Genomic DNA, 10,188 nt, shown 5'->3' with positions numbered 1-10,188 from the left:
TTTGGTCTTTGTCACTGTCTTTGTCTTTGTCATATCAACTCTTCTGGTCTTTGTCACATCAACTCCTCTCATTTGTATCTACCACAGGTATTCCCTGACTTTAATAGTTCCATTTTCACATATGTACATTGAATATTAGGTTGTATTTGCCCAACCATATTCTTCTTTTTCCTTTGCACCTTTCCACATCCCCTTAAAACGCCCCAAGAAGATATGCTTCTGGTGCTCATTTTTTATATAGTCTGTTAATATTTCAGAAAGGTTAGATTGATATGTACTATAATTTATTCAGATTGATCATGTATATATGTAAGTGAATATATGTGGGCTCCATAACTTTATAATATTTCATGAGCATAATTTTTATCTAATATTACATATGAGAGAACACATACCTACTTTTACTTTCTTTTTTCCTGACAATTGTGGGGCCTGAACTTTGGGCCTGGGCACTGTCTCTCAGCTCTTCAGCTCAAGTCTACCACTCTACCACTTGAGCCATGGCACCATTTCCAGATCTTTCTGCTGAGCAATGGAATCCAGGGTCGCATGCTTGCAAAGCAAGCACTCTACCACTGAGCCACCTTTCCAGCCCCCTACTTTCACTTTCTGAGCCTGACTTTCTTCATTCAATATATCTTACACAGGAGCATATGTATATGTGTAGTAATACAGGGCTATAAACTCAGGGACTCATGTACTACTCCTTTCAAAGCTACCAATCAACAACTTGAACCACACATTAATTCCTGTTTAATTCTTGTTGATTCAGAATGTTTTCTGATTACTTGCACACTTTGCTGAACATATCTTTACACTTTCAAGTCATTTCCTGATTTTTTAAAGAAAATTAGTAAGGGTAAAACTTTTAAAAAATCCCTCTTGTCATATCTAACTTTTCTCTTTTCAAACCAAAGGGACTATCCTATTCCATTATATTTGAGTACTTACTCTTTGATATCACAAAATTTGATAGGTTCATAAATCCAATCTCCTCCTATCATACTCTCCTAACAGCTGAAATGGCCCTAAATTTGATATTTTTACTATCGCCTACCCTTCCTATTCTTATCTGTGAACCTGTAAAGGTTCAGAAATGTAACAATCTGGGCAGATATTCTTCCTGATGGTCCTGTAAGTGCTGCTATGGACTTTTTTCCCTCATATGATTGTGGTTTGGAATATTATAATTTCCCAAGAAGCAAATGAAGGGATCTTTAAATGCTGTTGAAATTCCATATTGAACATTATATATATATATATATATATATATATATATATATATATATATATATATATATATATATAATCCCAGAGTCAAGTTATGTAAAAGATTAGGATATTTGTTGTTCTCTTTAATAGCAACTACCACAAAAAACACACTAGTAGTTCATGAATGTCAACCTGAATAATGAACATAGAATTTCAAGACGAGTATTTCAAACTTAGGATGTTGAAGTATAAAATGCTTAATTTCTTGCCCATATATATGTTAAAATCTTACCCTAAATTGGGATCTAATGTGAATATAGTTTCATGTGTGAAAGACATGAAGGAAATTTGTCATGAATGAAATTTAAAAAGTTAGTTAAGGCCCAAGATAGTTTGCTTTATCTCTACTACCACATAAACCACAGCAATCATTTTCCATTAAATGTGGGGCTGGCTTTCATGAGACAACAAATATTCTATTGTTTTCATCTTTGGTAACTATCTCCACATATGAGAAAAGTTTTATTTCAGCCCACCTAGTTTGTGTAATGTGGTTATATTGCAGGTCAGAGTAACTAACAAATCTTCCATGTAAGAATGTTTTTCAGAAGCTAAGTGTCATTTAAGGAAGATTCTATAGCAAGTTATGTTCACAGACCCAACAGAGTAAAAAAAAACACTTGATGCAATATCAAGCAAAACAAGACCTTAACCATCAGGTGATGGAATTTTATTTCTTATTCATATAACAATAGTAAAGGGAGTCATCCAACTCCAAGATGCTTATTATGGAGAGAGTAACCTCCAACATGGGGATGAGAATGTCAGCAAGCTTTACATTGAAATCCAATTTCCAAGGCCACCGTGGCACAATGCAGTAATCACTTCCCAATATATTTAGGTTGAGATATTGGAAAGAATGACTATAAAAAAGTAAAGAGGATCAAAGTACTTTTCATTCTCTTTTGTCATGTTTATGTGTATAAAGTTATTCGTGTGTGCACATTCTAAAGAAATTAATGCAATGAAACCTTTCAAGTTAACAATTGAGGCAATATTAAAATATAAGTAATTCAAGAATTACTTACAGAATCCATAGAAGTTCAGGAAAATGGCAATTAAAGTTTCATACACAGTATAACCAAGCAATAGGGCAGATAATCAAGATACAGAAGAAAGGTGAGTAACATGTTAAGAGTTACTAAATAATTCTCAGTCTTAAATATCAATTTTATTGGACTTGACCCTACAATTAAATGACATAGATTGAGAAATTGGATCAAAATATAAAACACATCCACCTGCTGTCCCAACCAAAAAAATTATCAAATAGAAAGCAAACCCACAAAATATAGGGTGGAGTAGCAATCCTAATATCAGATGAAATAGACATCAAATTAAATTAATGAGAATAAACACAGCAGGACATTACATACTAATAAAGGGAACTCTTTCTCAGAGTGATATACCAATTCTAAATATCTATGTACCAAATGCTGGAGTACCCAATTTTATTAAACAATGCATCTTAATCTAACAATGCATATAGATCTAAACACATTGATAATTGGTAACATCAACACAACATTGTCATCTCTGGATCATCCAGGAAAAGCTCTGCAAAGAAAACTCATAAATATATGATTGTATGGACCACCTAGTTTTTCCAGATATCTAGTGAATATTTAAACAGGAGCATCAGAATATAAATTCCTCTCAACAACTCAATGAACACTCTAGCAAGTAGATCATATTTTAAGTCGCAAAACAAATCTTGCAAATTAAAAAAATATGATATTATTCCCCTGCATCCTGACATATCAAAATGGAATAAAATTACAGCTCAACACATAATGCTATGACAGAAAATTCTGTAAAGTGTGGATAATGAATAATATATCACAGAATGAAGAGATTAGAATGGGAATTCAAATATTTATTAAACAACATACATGAACCCATAAAATACATATCCTCTAGGACTCAATGAAGACAGTACTCAGAGGAATATTTATAACTCTGTGCTTACAAAAACAAGTTGGGGAAATCTCAAATCAGTAGTTTAATGATGAAAATCAAGGTTCTTGAAGAACAGGAATAAACCAAAAGCCAAAGTAAAAGGTTGAAACACTAAAAATTAAATCAAATAAAGTAGAGAAAAAAATACCATAAAACATTAACAAATATTGGTTCTTTTAAGAAAATTAATAAAACTGGCATACTCTTAGCAAATCTGATCCCCAAAAGAAGAGTATGTACACACATAAAGAAAATTAGAGGCAAAAATGGGAAAATCAAGAGAGATACAATCAAGCTTTAGAACATTAGAAGGGAATAATTTGTAAACATTTATCATGACAAATTGGAGAATCGGGAGGAATGGTGAAATTTCCAGAGAATGTTGATATATTCCAACTAACAAAATAGATTGGAACCAAGACAATAGACCCATAACAAGTAATGAAATTGAACTGGCAATAAAAGACCTCCCATCCAAGGAATGCCCAGAACCTGATGAATATATAGCTGAATTCTATAAGGCCTTCAAAGAGAACTCACTCCATTATTTCTTAAAAATCTTCAATGAAACAGAAAGGGAAAGATCACTACCAAAGTTCTTTTTTGAAACCAGCAAAACACTCATCCAAAAACCACATACACTCATCATGAAAGAGATCTGTAGACCCATTTCTTGGAGTAACATCAATGCAAAACTTCTAAATAAAATTCCAGCCAACCTAATTTAACAACTATCCAAAGAAGTTGTATTCTATGATCGAATTAGATTCAACACATCAACAGAAACAAGGACAGCAACTACAAAATCATATAAACAAAGTATTTGACAAGATTCAACACCTCTTTATGACAAATGCTCTGGGAGAAGCTTAGAAGCCATGGACCATTCCGAAATATAACCAATGCCACATATAACAAAATTATAGACCTCATTGTATTTTATGTAAAGTTAAAAACAATTCCTCTAAAATTAAGAACAAGCAAAAATGCCCACTCTCTCCATTCCTCTTCAATAGGGTAGTGGAATTCTTAGCAAGATCAAAAAAGACAGAGAAACTAGAAAGGGGACACAAATAGGGAAAGGAGAAGTAAAGCTATCCTTCTTTGCAGATGACATGATCCTGTATTTAAAGATGGCTATAAATTCTTACCACAAATTATTTGAACTGATGAAGAACTTTGGAAGAGTAGCAGGATTTAAATCAACCCACAAAAATGAATACTTTTGTGCTGTATGAACAATGTGAAACTCAAGACTGAAATCGGGAATTCAAATCGATTTACTATAGCCACAAAAGAATTTAAGATACCTAGGAATTAAATTAACAAAAGATGTACACAATATTTAAAGAAAAATTTAAAAATATGAAAAACTGCAGCAACTATAAGGTAATTGAATAACCTTCCATGGTCTTGATTGGGAAGGATTATCATCGTGAAAATGGTAGTAGTGCCTCAAGCTATCTACAAATTCAATGCAATACTAAGAAAAATCTTAAAAAACATTCTTCAATGATATAGAAGAAGCAATCTGAAAATTCTTGTAGAATAGTCAAAGACCAGAACAACAAAAACAGTCCTCAGCATGAAGACTGGTACTAGAAAAATATCAATACCCAACTTCAAACTCTGTGATAAAGTCATAGTAATAAACAGTTTGATAATAGTACAAGAATAGGGCAGAAAGCAGGGCAACAGCAGCTCATGCCTGTAATCCTAGCTACAGAGGAGGCTGAGATCTGAGGATCACGGTTCAAATCCAGCCCAGTCAGGAAAGTATGTGAGACTCTTATCTCCAGTAAACCACTAGAATACTGGAAGTGGCACTGTGGCTCAAGGGGTAGAGTGCTCGCCTTGAGCTGAAGAGCACTGGAACAGCACCCAGGCAAAGAGTTCAAGCCCCACAACTGCCAAAAAAAAGTACAGAGGTGAGGACCAATGGAATAGAAGACCATGAAATGAACCCACATACTTATAGCCACATAATATATCAGGAGAGAAAAAAAATAGGATAGAAGGAAGGCAGTATCTTCAACAAGTTGTTGAGAGAGAATTGTGTAAACATGTGCTGAAAACTTCAAAGAGATTAGAACAGAAATTATAGAGCCTTATATATCACCCTTCACCTAAATCAATTACACAAGAAACTAAGACCTGAGTGTAAGACCTGATACCCTGAAGAGGTGGGGAAACACCAAAGATCCTTGAAACAATTCAAAATGTCTGAAGTCAATATGCAGAATCACAACAAATCAAAGAAAGTCTGGATGCATGGGATTGCCTCAAAATGAAGAGTTTCTGCAATGCAAATGGCATAGCTAGCAAGATAAATTGAAAGCCCACAGATTGGGGGAAGATCTTTATTAAGTATGCATCAGATAAAGGCCTCATATCTAAAATATACTACTGGCGTATAAGATAAGGACTATATATATATATATATATATATATATATATATATATATATACACATATATGTGTGTGTGTGTGTGTGTGTGTGTGTGTGTGTGTGTGTGTGTGTGTGTGTATAATAGGAGGTAAGGGAGTATCTGAAGCCTTTTAGTACAGAATTGGTGACACTGACTCAAATTGTTTGAAATAGCAGCCATCCCATCATAATCTGAAGTGACTTCTGGGATTAAGAAGATAGTTGAGTAAAGTGTAGTGCTTATAGCCCTAGAAAGAGAAGCTATATATGGAAGGAAACCAAATTCATTTCCTACTAGTAGATAGAAATGTACTGAACCATAGATGAAAGTACAAGTATGAAACTGAGCTTTTTACTGGTGCATAAGGATGGGTTGTCATGGTAGAGAATAAAAAGAACACTCATCTGTGCACCTAAACTTCCCTCAGGCATTGCCTATCCTGAGAACAAAACAGCAAATGGAAATAGATTAATGAGTTACTTAGGGCTTGTTCTCTTCACGCCTTGGAAACATCGCCTGTTACTGCGATCTTTGTCTAAAGTGTAGAGGGCCAAAACACCAGCAACATCCATGTGTGCTCAGTACTTCATTGTAGAAAAGCACATAATGCCAGCCAAGGACTAACAAAGAGTGGAACCTGGAGGAAAAGGAATGTGAAAGTCGAAAGGTACATCCCTGAAGTATCTGCTAAGCTGAAATCCTGGTTCAAACTGAGGCCCACAGTTTTAGGTATACACACACACACACACACACACACATATGTGTGTGTATATATAGATATCTTTGCACATGTGCACATGAGTCCTTTTATTCACAAACATGTATAGTATAGTCCATCTTTCATGGGAAACTCTTGTGAATCCCCAGGAAGAATGTATTAAATTCTTCCCTGGAGCTCTGCGTCTGTGGCCTTGCATCCAGAAGAAAAACATAGGTTGGAAAGCACACTTGCAGGTTCTCCTTATTCATCTCGGGTGCTACAGTTTCTTCCAAGACCACAGACAGTGAGTCCCTAGTGTTGAAGTTAACTTTGATATGTTTACTCCAATATCTGTGTCTATTTGCCGAAAAGTCATTCAGAATGATGCAATTGAATTGCATCAGAGGATCCCATGTCAGGTGCATGGTGAAATGGACAGAAAAAAAATGTATTGTAGTGGGATATCAACCAAAGTTATTAGGGCATCAGACCCAATGGGTCAGTTCATAAATTCAATGTCCACAGAACATTGCTGATTGATCTAGGCAGGGTTCCATAAAATTTCCATTTGCACAGGCTTCCAAAAATGTACCTGCTTACTTCTCCCTGGAAGCAATGATGATGCTGAAACCAACAAAATGTTACTAAGGGCTCTAGAATTTATATCTAATATATTCTGATAAATTCACAGATTAGTACATCATAAAAATATCAGTAAGTTAGTCTCAATAAATCAAGATTGATGCCAAATTGAATGTCACATTTGCATTCTGAACTTTCACCTTTACACAGGTAATTTTTACTCAACCTGCTTTCACAATCTAGTTTTGTTTTTCAGGACATGTTTTTGAGAACATATGGTAATAGAAGACATCCTTCTCTACCATGAGCCTAAATCAATATCGGTACCGACTCTATGTTTTCTACTTGTCATAATATATTAGACACAAATACCATACAGAGACCTCAATGGCCCTTGAGAGCAGAGCTACTTCAGAGATGTGTACACACTCTGCAAATGTAGAAACCTTCCATGCACATGATGATGTACTTGCCCATAATCACATACTACGTATCAGAAAATGTGCATTGCTGTTTAAACAAATCAGCAAATGTACTATAGATTGTAGAAGGAAAAACTTTTATTTATTGTGAAAATATCATACAAAGGGGTTACAATTACATAATTTGCAATAACTAGTATATGTCTGAGACAAGCAGAAATGGTCAGATAAGTTGATTTTAGGAGAAATGAACCTCTAGATCAGGATTCAAATGGTTTTTCTTTCATGCTATTGTTTCTAACATATTCATAAGATGATTTCTTTGTTGCTTTGTATGTCCCTCTCCCAAAGTATAACCCATTTTCACTGTATTTGATGTAGGAAAAATTTTTAATGAGGTTTCCACTGGCCCTTTAATCTTGTATACTCCTTATATTATATAATTGTAAAACTTACTTTTTCATTCTTAGCAGCATATGTTAATTCTATAGAGGGTTTATTTATACACATACATGTACATATGCAATGAACCTCAATCTCATAAGGTAGTGGTATTGATTCATATCTTCAATCTATTTATCGTTTTTGTGGGTTTTTTGTCAGTTATGGGGCTTGAACTCTGAGTTTGGGTGCTGTCCCTGGACTCTTCAGCTCAAGAAGAGTGCTCTACAGATTGAGCCACAGTGCCACTTCTGATTTTCTAGTGGATTTTTGGAGATAAGTATCTCACAGGGGCTGGGAAGGTAGCTCAATGGTAGAGGGCTTGCCTTGCATGCATGAGGCCCTGGGTTCGATTCCTCAGCACCACATAAGCAAAAAGAAAAAAGCCAGAAGTGGAGCTGTGGCTCAAGTGGTAGAGCTCTAGCCTTGAGCTGAAGAGCTGAGGGACAGCGCCCAGGCCCAGAGTTCAGGTCCCACGACAGGACCCCCCCCCCAAAAAAAAAAATAGAGTCTCACAGATTTTCCTGCTCAGGCTGGCTTTGAACCGCATTCCTCAGATCTCAGCCTCCTGAGTAGCTAAGATTACAGGCGTGAGCCACAAGCATCCAGCTATTTATAATTTGTGAGAAACTACATATATTTCCATAGTATGAAATGATATTCCTATGAATTGTGTATAAGTGATCACTTTACTTCATTTTGCCAGCATTTTTATTTGTGTTCTTGGTGATAGACATTGTCATTGAAGTGTGAAAAATTCAATGTCTTTGGCTTTGCATTTCCTTTATGCCAAGGATGTTGAGCATCTATTTTTGTATTTTAATTGGCCCCATATACTTCCAGATGTCAGGAATATCTTTAAATTTGCTTGCCAATGTGTTCATTAACATTACTTAAGAGTTTAGATTTCTAACCTTCCTTCATATTCTGATAATTAAGTTCTTGGCTGATGTTAAGCTAATCTATAAGCCATCTATTCACCCTAGTTACTGTTTATTGTGTTGTGCCACATTTTTAATTCAGTGTAACCCCATTTGTCAAATTTTGCTCTTATTTACTGATTTATTTGAAGTTTTAATCAGTAGCTTACTGTCTAAATAAGATGTTTCTTCTTTTATGTTGTCTGTAATGTAGTGTTTTATTTTACATTTTAGCTCTTCAATTTTTATGGGCTAGAAAAACAAGGACCATTCACAACTTAGGGCATACTGGAATACCTGGAGACAGTGTCCAGGAGAAGATGACTGGAATTGTGGTCAGAGAGAGAGAAGCTCTGTGAGTGGAAATATTTACTCACCACAAGTGCTGCCCTTGTGTACACATGTGGGGCCTTTGGAGCCAGAGCGATCCTGCTTGTCTCATCGACTAGAAGTCTCCCTGAAGCCAGCAGTTGTTTCAAGTACTCAGAAAGTAATCTTGTGAAATGATTCAAATATCCATTTGATGTTTTTAAGAATCAACGATATAGGGTTGGGAAGGTAGCTCAGTGGTAGAGCGCTTGCCTTGCATGCATGAGGCCCTGGGTTCGATTCCTCGGCACCACATAAAAAAGAAGACAAAACCCGGAAGTGGCACTGTGGCTCAAGTGGTAGAGCGCTAGCCTTGAGCTGAAGAGCTGAGGGACAGTGCCCAGGCCCAGAGCTCAGGCCCCACAACCGGACCAAAAAAAAAAAAAAAAGAATCAATGATATATTAAATAAAGCTACAATTTACAAATTGTCCACATACACTAATAGGAATCATTATGCATTTCTGATCACAATAAGTAATGGAGGAAAGATTTTACCTGTTATAGGAATAACAGATATCTCCCTAGAGTAATTTTACATATCCCTAATGCCATAAGGGTATCATGGAGTAAATATAGACATTGTGACTTGGGTACAGATGAGTCTTTTACAAGGTATCCTACACTTAGACTTGTTGGAGTTGGTGAATTCTTCAAAATATGCAGCCTAACTCTGCCGACCATCTACTGGATGTTTGCCAACATCCACCTGGCACTGAACTATCTGTTCAAAATATGAGTGCCAATTCTAATAATGTGAAACTCTTGACCTGCAGGAAAAGCATTGGAAATAGAGCCTGAAAATGGAGTGCTCAGATCAGAGAAGCACCCTCACTGGTTACTTTCAGCACCACATTTTATGTGCCATGAAGATGCTGGCTTAGGCTGGCCCTTTAGTGTGTGCTGTTTACAGCTGTGGTATCTTCGGAATCTTTTTTTGTGCCTCTACTTTTGAATGAAAAAAATATTCTCTTAATCCAACTTCAACTATTTGCTGCATGAGAAAAAGAATTAATATTTATGAAGGGGGCACCTGATTCTATCTGAAAGGAGTTTCCCTAACCTATATATAGACAGAGCAAGGATAGCTTATAG

The sequence above is a fragment of the Dipodomys merriami genome, unplaced genomic scaffold, assembly GCF_024711535.1.
Source record: "Dipodomys merriami isolate MVZ:Mamm:240054 unplaced genomic scaffold, mDipMer1.0.p SCAF_2017, whole genome shotgun sequence".
NCBI lineage: Eukaryota > Metazoa > Chordata > Mammalia > Rodentia > Heteromyidae > Dipodomys > Dipodomys merriami.
The sequence above is the reverse complement of the archived record's forward strand: the minus strand, read 5'-3'. Positions refer to the sequence as shown.